General features: G+C 45.5%; 2 long non-coding RNA genes across 7 annotated transcripts in view; one reads left to right on the top strand and one right to left on the bottom strand.

Moving 5' to 3' along the window:
• Positions 1-26,873, top strand: part of LOC142908447 (uncharacterized) — an 82,127-nt gene that overhangs the window by 25,930 nt on the left and 29,324 nt on the right. The gene's annotated exons all lie outside the window — the stretch shown is intronic.
• Positions 1,484-26,385, bottom strand: LOC116937247 (uncharacterized). 3 transcript variants are annotated; one of them, XR_012931777.1, is made up of 7 exons: positions 26,218-26,385; positions 14,706-14,797; positions 11,648-11,770; positions 10,648-10,805; positions 9,705-9,893; positions 6,652-6,780; positions 1,484-2,885 (listed from the first exon to the last, which is right to left on the bottom strand). It is a non-coding gene; the product is annotated as an uncharacterized LOC116937247 (long non-coding RNA). The 3 variants fall into 3 exon arrangements; XR_012931776.1 differs by lacking the exons at positions 1,484-2,885; positions 6,652-6,780 and having other exon boundaries at positions 8,758-9,893; positions 26,218-26,383; XR_012931778.1 differs by lacking the exons at positions 1,484-2,885; positions 6,652-6,780; positions 10,648-10,805 and having other exon boundaries at positions 8,758-9,893; positions 26,218-26,379.

The following is a 26,873-nucleotide window of genomic DNA, read 5'->3' as shown; positions in this document are numbered from 1 at the left end:
GAATCTAATTGTAATTTGGTGGCAGAAAATCAAATTATCACTATCATAACCATTATAGCCTAGTTTGTGGTGAAAATCTAACATTTTTTTCATTTTATTTTTATAGTACTACTGTAAAATGTACAATAATATAGAAATGTGAGATCCTCAGAAATTGAGTCGAGCAGACAATCATACACTACAACACATAAATCAACAGTTGCGAATTGTTTCATAATTAACTAACCTTCTTTGCATGCCGTTTAAATTTGAACCTATTTTTTACATCAATAATCAGTGGCATAAAACGAGAATATAAGAAATATTCGCAATAATATTAATTCTACCGTCAATAATCCAAACATCACAATATCCACATTGGAATTCGATTTTTTTTTAATAAAATATGCCAAAAAATAACCCGTACCCATGACCAAGCCGAAACCTACAACCCCTCTCTCGTATGTACTGAGAGAGGCCTCCACTTTGAAACCCTCAGCAACAGACCTCAAACATCCATGAAATCATATTCTTTGGGTCTTTCGGTAAAGTCACGTAGATAGGTTGAAAGAAAATAATAAAAAAAAAACTACGACGTTTTGATCACAAACACAAGCGATCGTCATCAGGAGGAGAGAAGAGGAAAGCTGCTGAGGCAAAACAGTCTGCGACAATTCTGTAAGCAGCCAGGGCCTTAAACGAAGGGCAGACCCCTTCCCAATGTTGAATGAAATGCAACTCGTATTATTTCGGGAACAATTATTTCGGAAATCAGAAAACGATGACTGTGGACATTTAATTCATATTCTAGATGTGAGTGGGGACCGGTGGCGCAGCGGTGAGCGCACTGTGTGAGAATGTGGAGATTGGTGGCGTAGTGGTTTGCACATTGTGTGAGGGGGGAGTGGTGGCACCGCGGTTAGCACACCGAGTGGGGAGCGGTGGGCACAGTGGTTAGCTATAAATGCTCCGATACGTGTGGCATTGCCTTTGTACTGTTCGCCTTTTGGCGATCTCTGGTCTGACACTGGTGGTGAGACTAGGTCATAAAGAATGCTGTCTCTGGTGTAGGCCAATCAGTTTCAAAGACAATGCAAATATTATCAGAGCATGTTTGTTTGCATATTCACCACAGGTACCGTGTGGTTAATGCAGTAACTTGATTCCTTGCAACAGGTTTCTAATTGGTTGTTTGAACATTTTAACACCACTTCCTGCTTTACTGCCAGAAAGGATAAAACCTTTTATTATTTTTCACACTTTAATTCTGGAAAAAGGTCCCATGATACAGCTTGTTTGGCTGGATGGGGCTAAATGGATGTGTTATAGGCTAGAAGAGAGATGGAATTGTGGTTCAGAAGGATGTGGATGGAGCTAATTGGACTTTCTGATGACTTGTACCAACAGTGCCAAAATCGGCCTCTGGAGGAGGTTTTCATATAAAGTCTTATAACTTTTTTCACAAGATCCCTAATCTCAAGCAAAAGTCACCCAGACACGAACATGTGACACATTTCAATGTTTATTCACCCGATTGCTACTAAGCATGCATCAATTTCCAATTGCAGTCGACAGACACATTATGGTTTGTCGAAAATAGACTGTTGCAGAATGGAATACGATCTTCAAAAATATATATTTTTGAAAGCAGCTTACAATCTTTTACATGATGAAGGATCATTGCCATTTATCATCCCAACGAGTAAACCATCTTCACCAATCAAATATGCCTAGATTTTTGGAATACCATGAAACACTATTAAAGTGTTCATTTTTGTACATATTTTCATGAAATGTTTCCAATAAATGTTTATATAGTTTTCTTACACACGTCATGTAGTTCACCTATGATAATGGTTTTGATATCATGCCATTTACATAGGGGCGTCTCAGATAAGGGGCGTCTCAGATAAGTGCCATGCATCACATTTCATGAGGTTTTCTAAATAAATTTGTTGCAGCCTCCTTGTGCAAACCAGTCTTGTTTTCATGTCGTTAGTAAAGCAAAACTCACAAACTCATGGACTGTGTTGACCGGGAGAGGTGAAGGTAATCACCAATAACCTTGCCATGGACATACTCTAAGACAACCTCTGTGAAGGACGTTCTCCCTGTGGAACCCATCATCCCTTCTACATGCACCGATCATTGCAGTGGTCTCCTAGAAGGCCAATAGACCCCCTCTGAGTACCCCTACTGCTCAACATCCATGGCAATTAATGTATGGGAGATGCGAGTTGATGACCCAGTTCAAAATATAACAAGAATATAAATGTATCATACATAGTTTGGACAACACTCGCTTTGTTATCATGTATAACCAGGTTGGGCCAAATATTTAGACAGTGCATTCATTGTCCATTGTGTCAGTTTTTAAAGAATTAAGCAACATTGAAAAATAGCAAGCTCTGTCTTCATCTCCTGCCAATGCCAACATCATGCTCATGTTTGCTTTGCCAGGCCCGTTGACATGTGTGGCAAACCCAAAAGGTAAAAACGCTATTGACAACGCATGTAAAAAAAATACTTTTCTGATTTGACCCAAAATCCGTGTTCACTTGGACATCTTTTTTGCATTATGGTGCAGTTAAAATATAGTATTCAGCTCATTAAATAAACTTTACAACATTAACTTTCAATCAGTTTTTGAAAAATAGATTTATTGCCTTAATTAATTATTTTGATGTATAGTTCCCATATTTATATCCCTGATCTATAGTATTCTGCTTGTGCAGAAATGTGTAAGACTACTGCATGTTCTGGTGAATCCAGTCCATGAACTTGGCGACTCTGCGCTAGACACCTGGCTGGTAAGCCCGTGCACAGCCAACGCCCCAGCTGGCGATTCCAGAAAGGAACCAGCGGCCGTTTGAGTCCTGGCAAACAAAGGGCCCCCCAGAGTATCCCTGCAACAGACACACACGACACCAATGTTAGAAGTTTACTGACTGACAAGGAGGCATGATGGAGCGATGATTACAATGAGCCAGTATAGGAAATGGCATGTCATGATACCAAAGAAGGCATATCAGAAGGCCCAATAAGTAGGTTTAAATGTTCAGTGCAAAGAGCAGTAGAACTTAGAGGCAGGCTTGAAATGTTGTGGGACTGGGATCCTGAATGAGGACTTTGTTGTGGAAGGCCCATTCAGGACATGGCATTAAAACTCTGCTCTCCTCTTAAAAACAAACAAATTTCACAAAGGGTGATTAATGCACTCAGCAGTGACTTATCTGTGTGCTCCAGTTTCCTTCCACATATATACACTCGCTAATTGGCTGGCAACATCTGAACATATATAGAAATGCAGGGCAATTGTTGGCGCAGGCTCACCTCCCTTGCAATATTCCAGCTTGGTCTTTGGCTCCTCAGCAATTGAGATGCAACTATCATGAACGACGCTATATAAAATGAATCGCTATATATTTTTTAAATAGCATAGCAAATGTGCTAAATTATCAGTGACAATTTGCTTCATTCGGAAAAGCCACATAGATCAGAAGGCTGGCAATGCGTTCACGTCGTGCTGAACAGCGAGTTGTGCGAGTGACTCGAAGCGTGGCTGCCCCTGTGGCGCCCAGCTGATGCCCGCATCGCTCGTGCCACTCTCCTGGACCACCGAGTCGTGGAACTACCCGCGGGACCCTGAGTCGATGCGACTCGTGTCATTGAGGGAGTGGCTGCAGGGCAAGTGAATGTCGGGTGCCCACAACTTAATTGGCATTATTTTCTATTGGCAAGCTTTAGGCAACCCTGTGATGAATTTGTATGTTTGTCTATAGGATACATTCATCATAGTAACAGGACCTTTCTTACCAAAATCTGTTCTTAATTATCATGGGAACTCAACACGTTCGTCAATAACAATGACCTTAAAATTAAATAAATATGGAAAAATGTAGACTGTTGGGCAATGGCCCTTTTTCATTGTACAAATGGGAGACGGACCATTGCCCGAAACGTTGCATATAATGTTGTGTCTATTGAGGCCACAACATTACTGACTAATGTGGAGTTTTTTAGTTAATTGTTCTTGGGCACCACTGCCAACGCAGCAACAGCATTGCCAAATAATAATGTATCATCGGGTTAACTTATTAGTACTCCATACTGCTCAGTATCAGCGAAGCATTGAACCAGTTCAGATTTTGCTTTCCACTGATACTAGGCATGACTGGTTATCAAACTCATGTGGCTGGCTTCCACAGCAGGGCACACTGAACAACACTCCCATTGCCGTGAATATTACATGTTTATATTATTCTTATAACATACGATACTTGTTTCGTACCACGTGTGTTGATTTCGATTTAAAGCTTTTGTGACTGCAGGGATTAATCTTGTTTTTTTCGGTAAAGTCACGTAAAAGGGAAATAATAAAATTAAAATAAAACATAATAAAATAAAATTATCACGACGTTTTGGCCACAACACAAGCAGCCGTCCTCAGGTGAAGAAACAGAGCTGTCGGAAAGACAGCGTTCCAATGAACACTGCTAAGCTTGGCAGCGTATTTTAAGCTGGGTGGGAGCAGCAGAGCGCCTTGACAAAGGAGTTTACATATCAACAGAAGAATTTTGCATTGAAGTAGCTATGTTAATGTGAGAGATTAGCAGGATGTTAAAGTCAGAAATTAACATGTAACTGGGAGATTAGCATAATGTTAATGTGACAAATTAGCATGTAACTGGTCACGAAAGTGGCTATGTTAAAGTCAGAGTTTACATATCAACAGAAGAATTTACCATACATTGAGGGGAAAAAGTATTTGATCCCCTGCTGATTTTGTACGTTTGCCCACTGACAAAGAAATTATCAGTCTATAATTTTAATGGTAGGTTTTTTTGAACAGTGAGAGACAGAATAACAACAAAAATCCTGAAAAACGCATGTCAAAAATGTTATATATTTGACCCCCTCTCAATCAGAGATTTCTGGCTCCCAGGTGTCTTTATACAGGTAACGAGCTGAGATTAGGAGCACACTCTTAAAGGGAGTGCTCCTAATCTCAACTTGTTACCTGTATAAAAGACACCTGTCCACAGATGCAATCAATCAGATTCCAAACTCTCCACCATGGCCAAGACCAAAGAGCTCTCCAAGGAAGTCAGGGACAAGATTGTAGACCTACACAAGGCTGGAATGGGCTACAATACCATTGCCAAGCAGCTTGGTGAGAAGGTGACAACAGTTGGTTTGATTATTCACAAATGGAAGAAACACAAAAGAACTGTAAATCTCCCTCGGCCTGGGGCTCCATACAAGATCTCACCTCGTGGAGTTGCAATGATCATGAGAACGGTGAGGAATCAGCCCAGAACTACACGGGAGGATCTTGTCAATGATCCCAAGGCAGCTGGGACCACAGTCACCAAGAAAACAATTGGTAACACACTACGCCGTGAAGGACTGAAATCCTGCAACGCCCGCAAGGTCCCCCTGCTCAAGAAAGCACATATACATGCCCGTCTGAAGTTTGCCAATGAACATCTGAATGATTCAACTCGCCGTGTTTGGAGGAGGAGGAATGCTGCCTATGACCCCAAGAACACCATCCCCACCATCAAACATAGAGGTGGAAACATAATGCTTTGGGGGTGTTTTTTCTGCTAAGGGGACAGGACAATTTCACCGCATCAAAGGGACGATGGACAGATCCATGTACCGTCAAATCTTGGGTGAGAACCTCCTCTCAGCCAGGGCATTGAAAATGGGTCATGGATGGGTATTCCAGCATGACAATGACCCAAAACACACGGCCAAGGCAAAGGGGTGGCTCAAGAAGAAGCCCATTAAGGTCCTGGAGTGGCCTAACCAGTCTGACCTTAATCCCATAGAAAATCTGTGGAGGGAGCTGAAGGTTCGAGTTGCCAAACGTCAGCCTCAACCTTAATGACTTGGAGAAGATCTGCAAAGAGGAGTGGGACAAAATCCCACCTGAGATGTGTGCAAACCTGGTGGCCAACTACAAGAAACGTCTGATGTGCAAACCTGGTGGCCAACTACAAGAAACGTCTGACCTCTGTGATTGTCAACAGGTTTTGCCACCAAATACTAAGTCATGTTTTGCAGAGGGGTCAAATACTTTTTCCCCTCATTAAAATGCAAATCAATTTATAACATTTTTGACATGCGTTTTTCTGGATTTTGTTGTTGTTATTCTGTCTCTCACTGTTCAAATAAACCTACCATTAAAATTATAGACTGAATTTCTTTGTCAGTGGGCAAACGTACAAAATCAGCAGGGGATCAAATACTTTTTTCCCTCACTGTATATATAAATAGTGCATATTTAGTGTATCATTGAGTGCATGTTTACGTGCTCTAACCCAAAAATCTCGATTATGGACTCAAAAAACCGCTGGGAGACTTCTCACTCAGACCCGTAGCAAGACGATATTGCCCCAATATTCAAATTGTTCAAATATCCCCCGAACAAGTCCAGGATCAATTTAAAGATCATACTCGGCATTCTGAAGGTCCTCCGTGGTCTGACAATGATCACGTTGCCATGTTTACGCTTCTTACAAATATTTTTGCCCTGTTGAATCGATCACCAAACCCAAGTGACGGTAATGTTACGGTAAAAAAAATCTCAGTGGGTGACCTCTGGGCAGAGCATGACCTTGCAAACAGACGACCAATCGAGTGAAATAAACATGGGAAACGCACCTCGATGAACAGGCTGACTTCCCTGTGTGTTCGGACAAACTCATTCATCACAGGCAAAACGAACATGTCCCGAATGCCCACGTCCTGCAGGAACTGCATCTGGAGGTGTTGGCACACCAATTGCATCACCTAGCAAAAGAGGAAAACAGCAGGAACGACGTGAATACATCATCGTCATGCAGCAGTCTACGCCCGTCAATTTCTCACAGCGGTAGTAAGGTCCTTAGTTGTCTGGGAGCACAAGGCAGGTGCAGGTGGGTGAGTCATAATTTCCTTCCCTTACGCCAAAACATATTTCAGGCTGTGCAAGAGATAATGACACGGGTGAATTGTCACACAAGCCAATTAGAAAGCTGCCATGCTGTTAATGGTTGGTAAACTGAACTCACAGACCAGAGGTCGCTAAATGGGCACACCACAGTTAGCTGATCGGCAAGTCACGTGTGATGCAGCAAAGTGTGGCTTTCAGCCGGCTCTTCCAACACATCTGGTCAACGTGGAAAAGTAGAATATGGGACCTTCCTGGTGTGGACTAATCAGTTTCAAAGAATGTTCACCACAAGTACATGTGGTTAATGCAGACATAATTCCTTGAATAAGGATTCTGTTTGGTGTTTTAACATCTTGACACCTGTTGTATTGCCAGAAAGGGGTAAAACCTATTGTTATATGGAAAAGTAGACCAAATACTCGTAAAGAGTTCGCTCTCATGAAGGTCTTTTCACCAGCGGTGGTGTGACCAAGCAATTGCAGAGCTGCACTTTTATATAAGTCAGGTCAGAGCCAGATACACATTGAAGGATAAACATCCCACGGTGGCTGGGCAATTGTTGTGCAATAATGTCAGGTCAAACTTACTTAGGATATTTACAGGTGCGTTTTATTCATGCCGTATATATTAATGCACACATTGTGCAGTAGTGGTATTATTATTAAACTCACCTTTAATGACGATGACCATAAACATGATTAAGAGTGTAACTATTAATGAATGTGCGACTGTACGATGTGGACGTAGCGGAGGGGCCCCCCACGGTGAGCGGTGACGCAACGTGCGCAGTGGCCCGCGTCACGTGGTTGACACCTCACGTGCACAGAGCGAGGCAGGCAGAGCCAGAGGGGGGGGGGGCGGCGTTGCCTAGGCGACGTTGGCGTCCTCGCGGTCTACTCCACGGTCAAGCTGCGTGTCACTTGGTGACCCCCCCACCGCCTCTTACTGGACACCTGTGAGTGAGAGCTTGATAGCGCTTCGGATTTTGATTCTGAGTACAGTGTGCACAGCACCTGTACGGCGAGTCCTCGTTTAACGCAGTAGATGCGTTCCTGAAAAGTGCCGCGTTAAGCGAAAACTATTTCCCCCGTAATGAATGTCCAAGTGCAGTCAGAATTGGGTTACAAACAACTTGAGGGGACGCCGCCGCGTTACCGTCTCGTCTCGCTCAACCGCGCAGCTCAAGAAAGTAGTTCGGCGTCGACCGCTCACAAGTCGCCTTATGGCGGTGCGCGTTCCCTAAATGAAGGCAACTGCATTATAGCGTGAACACGCAGGACAGACCCAGTTGTCGTGTGCGGGTCAACTCCCCGAGAAACTTGCTGCCGACTTTATGCGTTGTATACGCCCAGTGCTCAGCCAATTGTTGTGAGCGTCGCTCCTCTGCCCTCTTTTGTTAATGGAGGGAGACTGCACCCAACTGCCAAGTATCATCGTTCGCGAGCCTCTTCAAAACGCTCATCTTGACACCGCTGGAAGCAGCCATCGGCCTTGACCTCACCCCACAACAGTGCAAGTTTAACTGCTCAACATTAAAACACAACGATGGGTCGCTTGCACCAATCGCACAACATCACAGCGTTGACTCTCAACTGTTACTTGTGTAGAGGGGGTCACATGTGTCACCATAATTGTCCTAATCCTGCAACTCGTGCTGCGAAATATTTTCCTTGCCATATTACCTGTGACAAACAGAATGAGTACAACTGGTAAGTTAAATAAAACCAGAGGTGGGCAACCTGTACTTTAAAATATTATTCATAGCAGGCAATTTGAATACGACTTATAGAAACACCGGTGCAGCTATACACAGGCCAGATTGTCCGGATATTCGGTTGATACTAATAGGGTTTATTTGCCAGTATTGTAGATTATTTGAATTACATTTGTTTGGGCGTCAGGGTGGTGCAGTGGTCACGCCCGTGCATGGCATCTTCTGAAGGAGTGCCTGGTTTAGCTTTCCTAATTCTGGTCTCTTTCTCTGCATGGGTTTACTCCCATAGCAAAACAACAACAAAAACATACACTAACTGGTACTAGTCAAACATCTGGGACTGTTTTTGTTATGCTGCATTGCCCAAAATGGCATTTGGTGATAAAAAAATTTTGGCAGGAATTGATGCACTAATGCAATTTGAACTCTTATATATTTTTATTTCATGACTTGCTTAGCGTTCATATTCTTGGTAAAGTCACGTAAATAAAGTCACGCAAATAGAAAACAAGAAATAAAATTCAAATTAAATAAAAAATAAAATAAAATAAAAAATAAACTTAAAATAATAAAAGCAAAAAACCCAGGACGTTTCAATCGCAAAACAAGCGGTCTTTATTTGATTGTTTTTGTTTTTCTAGTTACGTGACTTTGCCGAAAGAACCAAGAATATGAATTCCTGCAGTCACGAAAGTTAAGTCAAAATTTGCTTCGCGTTCCTTTACTTTGCCCTCCTATCTGTTTGTATTGTTTGTAACTTTCTGACTCGCTCCGACTGGACATCTGTGAAAAAAGAGCTTAATAGCTCATCAGATTCGTCCAGCCTAATTAAAGATTCTGATTCGGACATTAACTGACCCAGTTTTCGCGTGGAGATCACGGCCAGGATGTGGAACAAAGGGACCCACGGTCACACTCACGTGGAATGCCTAGGGCATTGCACAGCATTTAAATGGACTAGTTTTGTGAGATTTAGTTGTGGCTTAGGGAAGGCCTTTATTCAACAATGTATATCATGGCCGATAAGAATTTTTATAGTCATACACCATAGCCCACGATTTCCTGCACCGTTCATTCACTTGAGGAGACTGCGCATGGTGGAGATGGATGACCCTCGGTATCCTGTCCCAAAGTGATTCCAGTGGTTCAGGTAGTGGAAGAGTTGCTAGAGCTTCTGGTTCTTGCCGAAGCCTTGTGACTTTGGGATGAGAGCGTGGTAGGATGAGTGAAGCGTGGAGCTAAAGCTTCTGGAACATCCTGTACCCAAACAACACCAAACATTCAAAATCTTACAATGCTGCTGTTCCAGCACGAACAACATAACAATGAACAACATTTTCACAAATTCAACGTAATGCAGGTAATTGAGTGGCTCGAGGTTAATTTCAATCTCAGAGCACCGAGCCAATGCCATTGAGGTCCTCCGTTCAAAATTCAGTGAGCCATCTATCAACAAACGTTCCTGCGAATTGAGGGCAGGCATGCTGTGGTCTCAACTTGGTCACCAATGGCTGCTCAGTAAACATAATGTCAAATGTGTTTTTGTTCACTGAAGCATATCCCAGCTCTGAGGGTTTGAATTCCATTTGACGTGTAATGAATTATCTTCAGCTTGGATTCCTGGTAAAGCACATCAGTGGCAACTTGTCTCTGAACCAGGGGTTCCTTGTTCGACAAACTGAGTTTCTGGAACATTCAAGCATCCTCAAGCACCGTGGATAAATAAGAGTTTTATCGTTCCACTATTGTTTTGTGCACTGTATCAGCTTTAACAGGATTTGCCCAAAAAGCCTTAGCAAGGAAGGATGAGTCTTTGTAAGTTAGCAAATAGAGAGGGTGGAGACCTCAGCATGTAGAGATCTCAACCACAACTCTACCTGGTCTCTGTTATTTATTTAATGAGCCAGCCCTTGCCACACTGAGGTTATACGAATGAACCTTGCATGCCACAGACAGGGCAGTGAACGGCAGTTGCTGCTATTGTTTTGGTTGTTTGTAGCTTTTTTTTTACCCAGCGATGGCAAGCTCGTACTCCAAGTGCCTATAGAAGGAGGCTGGGTCAAAGATCACAGGCCCTTCATTAATCTCTGCAGCGTTCCCAGTCCATAGGTCACCGTGGAGCAGTGCCGGAACCACCTCTACGTCCCGGAAAAAATCCCCTAACCGAAGCTGCACACCACGCAAAAAACAACACCACTTTATTCATGATAACGTTTTTTCGAGTTAGATCGCATAAATTTACATGCGTCGTACACCCACCTCCAATTGCAATCAGGCAATTGCCAGAAGCCAGAACGCTTCTGGCAATTGCTTGATGATGCTGGTTGTAATCATCAGCGAAAGGTCGTACTCGTTTGAAAATGTTCTGCGCACCAGAGTGCCGAAGCAATAACATAAATGGCACGTTCTGTTCATGTCAGAAACATTACTAATGGGCTGTGTTGGGTGGATGTGGGTGTACGACGCATTTACACTGACACGGTCTAAGCCAAAAAAAACTATCATGAATAATATTGGTCGCGAAAGCCTGCGTGTGAAACACCACTTTACCTTTAAAGTCACCTCAAAAACCCACAGCGATCAAATGGGTTTCCCATATGGCTGTGCACATGATGAGCTACACTGCTGCATGTATTAACTCTTTCCTGCTCCGAGATGACTGCAAGTTGCGGGGTGCATCCCGTTCACCGCTGAATCTCGTGTACATCATCGGAACGTAATAGGAAGTAAATATTAAATAACTTTATTAGTACCGAGGATCCCACAAGGCCGTGCGGGAAGGTTTGTAGCACAGTTTGGTACCAGCTATAATAGAGTGCTGTCCTGTCACTACGGTGCTCTGCGGCGAGTACAATGTCTTTAAAAACAACGGCGCTATGCCTCTCTAAATAAAATTACCGCTGAACCGCTTGCGCGTTCCGAGATTCGGTGGTGAACGAGACCCATCCTGAAATGAGCAGTCGTCTCGGAACAGGAAAGGGTTAAGGGCGAGAGTGAAACGGCTTACGAACCTGAAGCCGAGACCAGAGCTCGCGGGTTTCCCGTTCACCGTAGTCCTTCTCTATCATGTCCAGCTGAAGCTGCAGTCGCTGCCGTGAGAAGAACGTCACCCAGCCCTCCTGCCACTCATTCAGCTGGTGGCATAAATATAGTTTTATTACGGACATTTAAAAACATAAGCAAATAATACCTACTTTATTTGGCCAATCCTTGACCTAAAACAGTGATATTCACTCATTTTCGGAGGGGGGCCACTTTCGCGAATAAGACATTATCAGTGAAAGAGCCATCTCACATTTGAAACCATTGGGGGGTTTGACAGCATGATGGGGTGTTTTCACTTGTGTGTATTGTGGGGGACTGCACGTCAGGGGTCGCAGTAAAAAGGACACCAGGGACTGCCACCGGCCCGCGGCCCGCGGGCCTTGCAATGAAGAACACGGACTTAAGATGTCACCCAGAAACGTTGAATTTTACGTACAAATGGCTGGGTAATTCTTAAGACATAATTCGACACTCATGTTATGTACCGATTATCATGCTGTAGTCTTTGAACATCTCATTTCAGCCACCAATTGATATCCTCATAAAAAATTACAACAGCATTGATCCTAACGATAGGTTCTGCGCTTAATTCCCGCACCTCCGCTTAGCACGGTTGGCTATGTACGGTGGAAAGGAAGTTCAACATACATTCATACAAGTCTGTCAAACCCGGCTGAGTGTAATTGGTAATTAGCGAAAACATAACTGATTATGTGAACATTGGTTATGCAAGATCGATCTCTGAGGGAACTTCAGTGACATCTGGTGATGTCAGTTGTAACTGTGTGCCCTGTTATCAATGGTACAACTGTGTGCAATGGAAGAAAATATATGCATTTTTTAATCAAATATATTGTTTTAAACATTTGTGTACTTACACAAGATAAAATGTACGCCAATCTAGTTCTTCTTAAAATGTAACCTTAAACCAATGTTACCATCATCAGTGGTTAATAGACTATTACACAAAGGACTCTCATATTTCTACGATGTAATACTAATTAGACTGACATCTGAACAACAGCTGATTTCACTGCTCCATGATGAAACTCATTTAATCAAGTAAACATTATTGCCGTTCCTATAAAACTTTGGTCACCCAGGCTGTCCTTCAACAAAAGGGTATATTAAATCTATAATATAGTTTTTTCTGGGTTAGATCGCATAAAAATAAATGAGCCGTTAAACCTACCACCACCTAACAGCCAATTAGTAAGGTTGTCACGTAAACGGAACATGCCAATCCACTACTTGTACAGCAAACCTAAGTGTTGGAGAGAAAATCCACAACATTTACAATCTGAGTGACGTTTCGCCAGTAATTACAACTATCATCATTAGGTGGACAGCCAAATTCAGAGAAATCCTCCTGTTTCATTCCTTGGAGGGATAGATGTGATGACGTCACTTGTGAGCCCTTCACGAATTGGAATGTTCTGTTTATGTGACAAACCTTACGAATTGGCTGTGTCGGTGGTGGCGGGTTTAACGACAAATTTATATTTCAACGATCTAACCCAAAAAAAAACTATATTATGGATGATATTGGCCGCGAAAGCCTACGTGTTAAACGGGGATATTAAAATTTAAATGGGCTACAACCAGTTTCATGACTTTAAAGCGGAGATCACATGTGGGATGTAACCACAGCATATAGCCGTATGAAACCCACATACTCTACATCCTCCTGCCCAGGGTCCATACCTGTTGGGAGAAATTCAAGACTTAAATTTGTATCAAAATCTGTAAAGCACATGAGAACATTAATTTAGCAGTCTCAAACTGACTGGGACCCCTGTCGTGATGGAGCAGCTGAACATTGCACAAAATCATCAACGCATATACAGATATATACCAAGGGTGACCAACTTTCCTGACCCTACCAGCAGCATACCATAATCTTCAGATGGCCGCGGGAGCCACAAGAGATAAAGATTAGCCATACAGAAGTTGACTCGTGTCGACTGGCTGTGAAATTTTGAGTTTAGAAATCTGAGTACCCTGGGAGTACTCATGGCCTGCCTCCGATACCAGATTGTTCTCACTTCATATAAAGTTAAATTGAAGAGTTACAAATTAGCAGCGCCTCTGCAGAGCCACACTTGAACTGCCCAGGAGCCACATGCAGATGCCGAGCGATGGTCTGGCCAACCATGGTATTTTCTGTACATTATAGACTTGTAAATCTAGCGTATATAAAAAAAATAGCTGAAAACATTTATTTTAGCATTTACTCTATTGCCCTTTAATGAATGAATAGCAAAACTACATTAACTCTCTCCTAAAGCCTTCTTTTGGCTAGCAGACCTTGACATTTATCTCCTGAACATATTGCGATTATATTCTTGGTTCTTTCGGCAAAGTCACGTAGAAGGGAAATAATACAAATAAAACATAATATAATAAAATTCTCACGACATTTCGGCCACAACGCAAGCAGCCGTCCTCAGGTGAAGAAACAGAGCTGTTGGAAAGACAGCGTCTTAATGAACACTGCCCAGTGTTCACTGCAAAAATACTGCGATTAGCAAAAATATAAAGGGACGCAATGTGGAATGCTCTAAGTCTCCTTTGCAGAAGAGTTTGCCCTGATGGACTTAAATACAGATACTTTTAATAGCCATAATTCATATTACCCAACATAATTCATATTCTGAAAAGTACATTGCACACACATGAACAATACAGTTCCCTTCATCACAAAGGTGGCTAAAACAAAGAGATGAATGTGATTAGGTGTGGAAAATCATGACCGCTGGCTGGTTGTGTTCATGTATGAAATAATGACAGCATGTGTCTATCTCATTCACTAGCTCAATCGCTTGATTTTTACGATTAATAAACAGCTGTATGAAATGTGTGTTTGTTTACACACAAATCGCCTGTTTACACATTCATTAGATCCGATTAGCATGCCTACTCTCAGTGCGAAGGAATGCCAACATAATACATAGTTGACATGATGCTAGGGTTGGATCGGTGGGCCTAGTTTTCCACATGTTTTACATTTTCATGATTCAACACCGATAGTTTTCTCTTCCTTGTGAAGCCTCTCTCCAATCTTCCTGTTGTGAAGGTGCATTTCAGCCAGATGCTGCCCCAGCAAGCCTGAGCCCCTGTCAGAGTACAACACAATAGACCTGCCAAGAAAACATTAACTTTATCATGTCAACAAACCCCAAGTAATAATTCATATGCAAACTAAACTACATCATATTTGTCCAGGTGGTCTGTGGCCGAGAACCTTGCTTGAAAATACGAATATATCAGTTCACATTCTGGTTTGGGTGACTCAAAACAATATTCTTCTGGGGTTTATACAATGTGTGTTACTTCCTGGGAAGTCAATCCTATGTAGACTATAAATGAAACCATTTTTTTATTTTACCAGAGCTATTTTTCAGAACCGACCTGGCCACAAATGATAGCCTAACGAAGTGGCTTATCACATGGAAATTTATAGCAGCCAAATGCTCAAAATACTCATGTTTCTAAATGTGCAGGGAAAAACTGGAGAAACTGGAGAAAAACCTGCACGACCACGGGGAAAACATGCAAACTTCAAATATACAGCAGGCGTCAAGGTTGGGATCGAACCTACGAAGTTCAATATACCAGGCGAGGTAGTTAACATCTCCTAGCCACCATGGCGCCCTATTCTCTGACTTATCCACCCACCCACTCACTCACCCTGCCACGTACAGAATCTCTAAACCAACAACTCAACCACCCACCCACTCATCCAACCTCTCACTTACTAAACCAGCCACTCACCAACCCACCGACCCACTCATCCACCTATTCACTTAAAATAGTTCAACTACAATTGAATTATTTTAAATTCACCAGGTAAGGCCCACTGAGCTATACAGATCCTTGTCGGAAACGACGTGGCAAACAAATGATAGCTCAAAGAAGTGGCTTATCACGTGGACATTTATAGCAGCCAAAGCTTCTAAATGTATATTTCTAAATATGCATGAAAAACTCGGAGGTTCCAGAGAAAAATCCATGCAACCACAGGGAGAACATGCAAACTCCAAATATACAGGCATCACGATCGGGATCGAACCCACGATGTCCTATACAAATGGCGAGGGAGTTAACATTCTGCTACCCTGGCGCTCCACTCTGACTCGGCCTCCCACCCACCCACTCAAACACCCAGCCAAGCACTCATGAACCCAATCACCATGGCACCCACTCAATCGCGAAACCCACTCACTCATCAACACACCCAGCCACTCACTTAAGCACTTACCTACGAACCCACCTGCATACCACCCACTCACTAACTCGACCCACTTCACTCAACACTCCACTAACCCACCCACTCAACTATTCACGCCCCAAATCACACACTGACCCATCCACCCACTTAATCTATAACTCACGCACTCACCCACCCACCTGCTCACCAGCCACTTATCTACTCACCCACCCACTCATCTTGCCACCTACTCAACCTCTAACCCACCCACGCACCGAACTACCCACCTACCCAATCACCCATCCAATAAACTACAACTAAACTATTTTGGAATTTACCAGGTAAGCACCACAGAGCTATATAAAACATTTTAGAAGTGATCTGGTTACAACTGATACGTGAACGAAGTGGCTGATCACGCTGACATTCATTGCAGCCAAATCTTCTAAACAAATCTTGACTCTAAATGCGGCGGGATAAATCTGGAGGACCCGGAGAAAAATGCACGAGGCCACAGGCAAAACATTAAAACTCATAATATACAGGCAGCAGGGTCAGAATCGAATACACGATTTCCTGTATACTTGGTGAGGTAGTTAATATCTCACCATAGTGGCGCCCCTCTCTCTGACCCACTCACCCAATTACACACTAACTCACCCACTCAACCTCCCACATTAACTTACCCACCCACCAGTCATTCACCCAACCACCCCCTCACTCACCCAACCACGCACCAACTCACCTACCCACTAACTCACCCACCCATCTTCGCCCGCACTCAGCCACCCGCTCAATCACGTGCCCACTAACTTACTCACACACTCACCGACCAATACACCCATTCACCCACTCACTTACCCACCTACAAACTCACTACCCAAGCCAACCACCCAGCCCCTCACTCACCCACTTATTCAATCACTCACTACCCCACACACTCACCCAACCACTTTCTCACTTACCCATACGCTAACCCAAGCACTCACTCACCGACTCACCCACCCACTAACTCATCCAAATTAATTCTCAACCACTCACCCAGCCACCCACGCAATCTCATACCCACTAACTCGCTCACCTACCCATTTATGCACTCACGCACCCACTTACTCACTCACTCACGCATCCACCAACCCACCTACCCATCTCTTCACTCACTCACCCACACAGTCAATCACTCACCTACATACCTACCCACTAATACTCACCCACTCATCCAAGAACGAACTCACCAACCCACCCGCCGACTCACTCACTCAGGTACTAACCCACTCAACTTCTAACCCACACACTAACCACCTAACCACCTACCCAAACACTCACTCACTCACCCACACACTCACTCACTCATCCACCCACCCAAACATCCACTCACCCACCCACTAATTTACCCACCCACTCACTCCCTCATCCATCCACTCACCTACTCGCCCATCCACTCACTTACTCAATGAACCACTCACCTTCTCACCCAGTACTTACACATCAACTGACCCTGCCACCCACTCAATTTCTAACCCACCCACTCACCCAACCAGCTGCCCACTCCCTCAGCCACTCACCTACTTACCCACCCCACTCACACATCCACTTACCCTGCAATCCACTCAATTTCTAATCCCCCACTCACCCAACCACCCGCCCAGTCATCTACTCACCCATTACCACAGAATTATTCACCCACCCATCAGTCAACCACCCAATAATTCAACCACTCACAAACTAAATCACCTATTAATTAAACCACCCACTACCTCAACCACCCACTAACTTAACCAGCGAGCCACTCACCCACTCGGCAAGCCACCCACTACTATATCTCTAACCCAATATCTCACTCACCCACCGCCCACTCACCTACACACGTATGCACTCACTCACACACCGCTCACTCACCTACACACTAAATTATGTTTATTTTACCAAGTGAGGCCCAATGAGCTACATAGCTCGTTTTCAAAACAACCTTCACCACAAATAAACCGACCATTAAAATTATAGACTGATCATTTCTTTGTCAGTGGGCAAACGTACAAAATCAGCAGAGGATCAAATACTTTTTTCCCTCACTGTACATTGCGGGGGTCACAAAAATCTCTCCAAAATCCTGAATAAACACAAGATCCAGGTCCGATTCAACACAGTACAAAAATCCGTGATCTGGTTCCATCTGTAAAGGATGTGGTTCCAGACATACAGTACTCGGGCGTTTACAAACTAAAGTGCCTCTGTGGTAGCAGCTACATTGGAGAAACCATACGACATATCTCGGACCGCATCCGCGAACATAAAGCAGACTTGAAACACGGTAGGACGAACTCCTCTGCCGTGGCAGATCACTGTTATAATTCAGTGGGCTCACATGACATTGACTTCTCCAAGACAGAGGTTCTTTGCAAACCAACCGGCTACCATGAGAGATTCGTTCATGATGCCATCCACATATACAAGCACAGAGACAATTTCAACCGAGAAGATGGATTCTGGCTTAGTAACCATTGGAAAGATGTTTTAAACCATTTCGGTTCTTAATTGATTGTATTTTATGGTGATTTTCAGACCGCAGCCCTTTCGCTGGCACTGCCTCTTAATACTTCTCACACCACAGTCAATGGTATGGTTTACAACATGTAGTATAATAATTAATAGTATAACATTGTAATGTTTAACATAACTCATGAGGCAATATATAGCATCGTAATTGCATAATGAATATACATCAGTGTGGTATATAGTTGGGTTCATAGAATAAGACACAGTGTAATATCACAAGTCTAATAGTTTATAATCTAAAGTATAGGGTAGTGTAAAGTAACGTATTGTATAATTCAAAAGTGGAATTTGTCTATGATATGATGTTATACCATGTAGTTTAGATTGGAAGGTATAATATTGTATTATATAGTAGTCCAGTTTAGAGCATAGTCATAAGGCAACTCGGGACACAACAGCGCACCTTGGCTGTTGCACTTGCCCCTTTTCTTGTTTCCTCTCTGCCTGTGTTCCCAGCCCCCTCCATCCTCCTCTCCGGAGGTGATGCTGGTAACATGCAAATTCATATTTTAACTCCGCCCACACAGCTTAATAGACGCGGTCCTTGCATGACAGCGTTCATTCAAGCTCTGTCTTCCGGACAGACCTGTCTCTTCACTTGAAGAAGGCCACTTGTGTTGTGGCCAAAACGTCGTGAGAATTTTATTGTTTTATTTTATTATTTTATTCCCATTCTACGTGACTTTACCGAAAGAACCAAGAAGCTGAATCCTTGCAGTCATGAAAGCTTTAAACCGAAATTCACTTTTTATTTCACCAGGCAAGGCCCATTGAGCTATATAGATCCTTTTCAGAATAGACCTGGCTACAAATGATAGATATACGAGTGGCTTATCACAGATACATTTATTGCAGCCAAATCCTCTAAACGCATGTTGCTTCTAAATGCAGAGGGAAAACCCTGAGGATCTAGAACAAAATCCAGACGACCACGGGTGAGAACTTACAAACTCCAAATATACAGGCGACAGGGTCGGGATCGAATACACCACCTCCTGTATACTGGGCAAAATAGTGAACATCTCACCACCTTGGCGCCTCACTCTCTGACTCAACCATCCACTCACACGCTAACTTACCCACTCAACTTCCCATGTTAAATTACCCACCCAGCCGTCACTCACCCATTCACTCACTCACACAACCCGTCACTCACCCCTCCGCTCACCCACCCACTCACTCATTAACTTGCCCACCTATCTTCTCAACCACTCACCCAGCATCCCACTCAATCTCATACCAAACTAATCTACACACACCCACACATCCACTCACTGACCCACTCACTTATGCACTCGCCCAACCACCCACTTACTCCCTCATGCACTCACCAACCCACCCACCCATCTCCTCACTCACACACCCACCCCATCAATCACCCACCCACTAACTAACACCCACACACTCACCTATTCACCCACGCACCGACCCAGTACTCACTCACCGAGCCACTCAATCGCTAACCCACCCACTCACCCACCCACCTGCCCACCCACTCACCCACCCACCTGCCCACTCACCCACCCACCTGCCCACTCACTCACCCACCCACCTGCCCACTCACTCACCCAGTCACTAACGCACTCACTCAATGTATAACCCACCCACTACCCACCTAACCTCCTTCCCACACACTCATTCACCCAACCACATACCCACCCACACTCACCCATACACTCACCTACTCGCCCAGCTGCTCAATAATTTACCGAGCCACTCACCTAATTACCCAGCCACTCACCTACTCACTCACCCACTTACACATCCACTCACCCTGCCACCCACTCCATTTCTAACCCACACACTCACCCAACCACCTCCCCACTCCCTCAGCCACTCACCGAATCACCAAATCACCCACTACCCAAATAACTAATCATCCACCCACCCATCACTCAATCAAACAATAATAAAGCCACCCAATAATTAAACCACCCATTAACTCAACCACCCACTAACTCAACCAGGTTTATTTTACCAGGTCAGGCCCACTGAGCTATAAATATCGTTTTTAAAAGCACCATCGCCAAAAATTATAGCTCAAAGTGGCTTATCATGTATACATTTATAGCAACCAACTCCTCTAAATACATGTTTCTAAATGTGGAGGGAAATATACAGGCATTAGGGTCAGGATCGAACGCACCACCTTCTGTATACGAGGCGAGGTAGTTAACATATCGCCACCTTGGCCCCCCACTCTCCCACCCACTAACCCACAGTCACCCATTCACTTAAACACCCACCGTCACATGCATCCAGGCACTGACTCACCCAGCCACTCAGTACCTATAAACCCACTCACCCACCCACCCAATTATCCACACACTAAACTAAATTTTAAATATATATTTTTTTAATTTTACCAGGTCAGGCCCACAGCAAAATAGATATTTTTCAGAAGCCACATGACCACAAATAACAGTTCAATGAAGTGGCTTTTCACGTAGAAGCTAAATTCTATAAATGCATGTGTCTAAATGCAGCAGGACAACCTGGAGAACTCTGATTAAATGTCACGCGACCACAGGAACAACATGCACACTCCAAATTTCCAGGCGTCAGCGTCGGGATTGAACTCACAACCTCCTGCATAAAATACGAGGAAGTTAACATCTCGCCACCATGGCGCTCCACTATCTGACGTAGCCACCCACTCACCCACCCACTCATAACAAACCCACTCAACCCTGCCAACTACTCAATCTCTAACCCACCAACCCAAGCACACAACAACCCACCTACCCATTCACCCATTCGCCAGCCCAGCCAATAAACTAAACTAATTTTATTTTACCAGGTAAGGCTCACAGAGCTATATACTGTACATCGTTTTCAGTAGTGACCTGGTTACAAATGATAGGCCAACGAAGTGGCTTATCACGTAGACATTTATTGCAGCCAAATCCTATAAATGCATGTTGATTTTAAATCCGGAGGGAAAACCCGGAGGACATGGAGAAAAATCCATGCGACCAAGGGGAGAACCTGCAAACTCCAAATATACAGGCAGAAGGGTCGAGATCGAAACCACAACCTCCTGTTTTCCAGGTGAAGTGGTTCGCATCTCACCACAATGGCGCTCCATTCTCTGACTCTCCCATCCATGAACCCACACACCCACCCACTCAAATACCCACCCATTAACTCAACAACCCATTAACTCAACCACCTACTAACTTAACCAGCCACTTACTCAACCACCCACAAACTCAACCACCGAGCCACTCACACACTCACCAACCCACTCTCTCAATCTCTAACTCACACTCATGCATCCAGCTACTCACCCATCCACTCATCCACTCATCCACCCACACACCAACCCACTCACCCACGCACCCAGCCAATCATAAAAAAAAACACTTAACTAAAACGATTTCTTTTTCCAGGTAAGGCCCACAGCTATATAAATCTTTATCAGAAGCAATCTACCCACAAATAACAGCTCAATGAAGTGGCTTTTCACGTAGAACGTTATAGCAGCCAAGTTCTATAAATGCATGTTTCTAAATACGGAGGGACAACCCGGAGAAAATTCCACCCGAGCATGGGGAGAAGATGCAAACTCCAAATGTATACAGGCTTTAGGGTTGGGGGGAACCTACGAACTCCAATATACCAGGCGAGGGAGTTAACATCTCGCCACTGTGGCGCCTCATTATCTGACTCACCCACCAACTCAACTACTAAAGCCACCCACACACTCACTCACCCACTCACTCACTCACTAACCCACTGACTCATCAACACACCAAGCCACTCAATAACTTACCTATGCACCCAACTACACACCCACTCACTCTAAATATACAGACGTCAGGGTCGGGATCGAACCCATGACCTCGTTTATAAAAGACGAGGCAGTTAACACCTCGCCACCATGGCACTCCACTCTCCGATTCAGCCACCTACTCACCCACCCACTCACAAACCCACCCACTGGATCTCAAACACACTCACTCACCAATTTACCCACCCACTCACCCTGACACCCACTCAATCTCCAACTGACCCACCCACGCACTCAAAATCCCACCTACCCACTCAACCATCCAATAAACTGAAACTAAACAATTTTTTTTCTTTTACCAGGTAAGGCCCACAGAGGTATATCAAGTGACCTGGTTACAAATAATAGGTCGACGAAGTGGCTTATCACGTCAATATTTATTGCAGTCAAATCCTTTAAACGCATGTTGATTTGAAATGCGGAGGGAAAACCCGGCTATTTTAATGCACACAATGGACCGGAAGGACACGCGCAAAGGGTTTGCATAATGCGCATGCATAATGTACGTTGACTCATTAATCCCCCCCCTCCCCACTTTGCATCAAGAGCGCCAAAGTGTGGTCACCACATCTATGCCTCTATATAAGGAACGAAACAGACTAACTTCTCCACAAATCTGGCTGTCGCCTGATGAAGCTAGTTGTAATTACTGGCGAAACGTTGTACTCAGATTGTAAATGTGGCTTGACTCTCCAACTCACCGGTGTGCTGTACTAGTGATAAATTGGCATGTTCTGTTTACGTGACAACCCTTACTAGTTGGCTGTGCCGGGTGGTGGTGGGTTTTAACGACACATTTATATATTTACGCGATCTAACCAAAAAAAAAACCTTATGGATGATATTGGTCGCGAAAGCCTACGTGTAAAACAAACCCCAAGGAATCAAAAAAATCGACGCGACCACGGAAGAAGATGAAAACTCCAAATATACAGGCTTGAGGGTCGGGATCTAATTGATTACATCCTGTATTCTGGGCGAGGGAGTTAACATCTCGCCACTGCGGCGCCTCATTATCTGACTCACCCACCCGCTCAACTACTAAAGCCACCCACACTCACTCACCCACTCACAAACCCACTCACCCTGCCACCCACCCACTCATACAAATCGGGCATCAATACCGTTGCTTTGTAGGATCTGTGAAACGCAGAATATTGCAGGTAAAATCAGACATTTTGAGCTTGCTGCCGGATCGATTGAGTGGAATCAATACAATAAGTCTCGATTCACGATCAACAAAGACCATATATGGGGAAATCTCTGATCGGTGATTTTTATTGCATCATATTGCAGCGCCCCTTTGATGTTATAAAGCACTTGCCCCAACAGTCTGTTAAAGGCTACACGGGGGATCTTTGTGTGCGAGTAGCTCACAGATGCTTGAGAGATCTGGACACTGTCCGATCATCAGCGAGCTCCTCCGGCAGGCGAGGCTGAGTTGGCTGTTGTCTGTGCATTAAGAGGTGTTAAATATCCCACGCAGAGGAGTCTGCTTACAGGACAGATAAGAGGTTCTTCACGTACCGTGCCCCGTGTCACCTGAACGTTAAATGGGGCCCCGGTAATTCAGTGTCCACCGCTGATCATCTTTCACCATCACCACTCGTCCATTAAGGCCAATGCGACGAGGCCATAGATAGACGGCACGTTATAACGGAAGGGGGGGGGACCAGGAGAAACGTCGTACTACGTGACATCACAACACCCTGCACACAACCGTAGTGGCAGATTAGGGTGCGCATCGTTAACGAATATGTGGTGTAAGTGGTTGAGAGTAGATGGGCGGGCACGCCATGGGCTGGAGTGGAGGTGGACTGATGCGGTACGGGAGGATGTGGAGCTGAGTGGGCTTTGCCGACGACTGGTACCAGCGGTGTCGGGATCGGCCTCTGCGGGGGAGGCTCGTGAAGGACGCTTCTACTGGGCAGTTGGAGACAGTCGCCCTCCACCAACAACGGAGGAGTGACACTCACAACAACGAGCGGAACACCGGATGATTAATATGCAGCAATTTGGCACAGTACAGGGAACAGGTGGTGCATCTGCCAATCATCTCAGTCAGCCAACCCATGGCACCTGGGTCTGTTCCAGGACCTCCGGTCAGCGAGCCGTCGACACTTCACGTGGCTTCAAAGTGCACCTGGCCTGGCACAGGCGCCGCGGTGACATCACTGTCACTTATTGGCGAATGGCGACGGTCGATAACGCAGCGGTGGTTGTGAGAAATGCCATTTGGGGGGGGCGCGGGGGCGCGCCAAACCTGACCAGCTGTAAACCTCACGTCGCCTCGCAGCCACACAGTGGCAACAGGGAGTTCTGGATGGGTGCAAGGGGCTGGTAATCCCCCTCCACCTTCAACTAAATAACCACACACGCGAGCCCTTGGGTCTCTCTGTGAGTCGATGGATCTGTGTGTGGTGAGTCTATGGGTCTCTGTGAGAGTCCGTGGGTCTCTGTGTGGTGAGTTTATGTGTCTCTGTTTTATGAGTCTAGGGCTCTGTGCGAGTCTGTTTGATTCGGTGGTTCTCTGTGTGATGAGTCTATGCGTTTTGTATGACTCTATGGGTCTCTATGTGGTGATTCTATGGGTCTGTTTGAGTCTATGGGTCTCTGTGGGGTGAGTCTATGCGTCTCTGTGGGGTGAGTCTATGCGTCTGTCTGATATGTCTATGGGTCTCTGTGGTGAGTCTATGGGTCTCTGTGGTGAGTCTATGGGTCTCTGTGGTGAGTCTATGGGTCTCTGTGTGAGTATGGGTACGATTGAGTCTATGGGTATCTGTATGGTGAGTTTGTCTCTGTTTGGTGAGTCCATAGGGCTCTGTGCGAGTCTGTGGATCTGTTTGAGTCTGTGGTTCTCTGTCTGATGACTCTATGGGTCTCTGTGGTGAGTCTATGGTTCTCTGTGCAAGTCTGAGGGTATGTGCGTGGTGAGTGTATAGGTCTATGTGTGATGACTCTATGGGTCTCTATGTGATGGATATCTGTGGTGCACATATCCTGGCACAAGCGCCGTGGTGTCGTCACCACCACTAAGTGGAGAATGCTCCTACCCCTGCTCCTGCTTGTTCTTGTGCTCGGGAAGGAGAGAGAAAACTAGACTAAGGTCCACTGAGCTAAACATCTCTTCTTCAGAAGCGACTTGGCACCAATGATAGCTCAACGAAGTGGCTCATCATCACAGTCACTAAAGTTTTAAGTCAAAACTTTAAACGAATGTTTCTCAATGTGGAGGGAAAAACCGGAGGACCCGGAGAAAAAGTCCACACGACCACGGGGAGAGACAGAGCCACGCAAACTCTAAATATACAGCAGGCATCAGGGTCGGGGTCGAACCCACAACCTCCTGTACACCAGGCGAGGTAGTTAGGGGGGAAAGCAGAGACAGCGAGAGGGAGGAGAATTAGTCAAACTCACACTCAGTATTACTAACTAACCATGATACACTCACCATACTCACCATCATACTCACGCATTCACCATCATACTCACACACAAGCCCACACACATCAACAGTCGCCATTCACCACTACGTGGCGGTGATGTCCCCAGAATAACTCAGGTGCCAAGGTTTGACGGCTGTGCCAGGCTAAGTGCAGGAGGAGGCCACGGGCCAGACTCAGGTGCCATGGGTTGACTGCTCTGCCTGGCTAGGTACAAGAGGAGGGCTAGACCCTGGTGCTATGGGTTAACTCGTGTGCCACCACCTGCACAACCACCACAATAACAACCACACAACAATAACCACGACCAACAACTGTAACCACAACTATAATTTAACCACAACTATAATTCCCATCAGCCACACGGCCCTCTGGGAGTGCCTCTCAACAGCAGCAGCAGCAGGGCCGAGCTCTGCTTGAAGCAGCGCCGTGAACTCAGCAGAACGTGACGGCTGTGGGCCAGGCGCCTCCTCTGTCTCCCCCCACCGCCGCCGCCGCCACTGCTGATGTGGACACACCGCGCGAGGTTCTCACCTTCAGGCTGAGTCGACGTAGAGGAGGCCCAGCGAGCCGCCGCTTCAGAAGCTTTCGCGAGCCACTGACGGTGGCCGTGAGCGGGAATCCAAATCAGCCGCTCGCCACCCACAATCCACAGCGCGCGCCGCCTCCACTCGGCCCCGGCCTAAGCGGAAGTAGCAGCGGGGGAGGGGGGTGGGGCATGGGGGGGGGTCGCGAGGGGGAGGGGGGTGGGGCATGGGGGGTGAGGGGGCGGATCGCGAGGGGGGGGCATGGGGGGTTGTGAGGGGGCATGGGGGGTTGCGAATGTGGAGGGGCGGGGGGGGAAGGGGGGTCACGAGGAGGGGCAGGGGGGGCAGGGGGGGTAGCGAGAGGGAGGGAAATGGCGGACCATGGGGCGTGGTCGCGAGGAGGGGCAGGGGGGGAGGAGCTCAGGTGTGAGGGGGAGGAGCTCATGGCTTTGACGTCACGGGGGCGTGGTTACCTTGGACTACCCCCGCGTCTCGCGCCACGTGCTTCCAACTGGCAGTTTGGCCGTTAGAGAGGCGCGGACAGACCCCAGAGCAGGAGTGGAACCGAGCTGTGGGTGAGTGGTGGCGGTCGTGGTGTGAGTCTCTCTGTGTGAGTCTGTGTGAGGCTCTGTGTGTGTGTGACTGTAACAACTACAGGAGCAT

The sequence above is a fragment of the Petromyzon marinus genome, assembly GCF_048934315.1.
Source record: "Petromyzon marinus isolate PM22_M1 ecotype Great Lakes invasive population chromosome 84 unlocalized genomic scaffold, UKy_Petmar_22M1.pri1.0 chr84_unloc.3, whole genome shotgun sequence".
NCBI classification, from domain to species: domain Eukaryota; kingdom Metazoa; phylum Chordata; class Hyperoartia; order Petromyzontiformes; family Petromyzontidae; genus Petromyzon; species Petromyzon marinus.
Note: the sequence above shows the minus strand (reverse complement) of the source record. Positions and strands in the feature narration are given on the sequence as shown.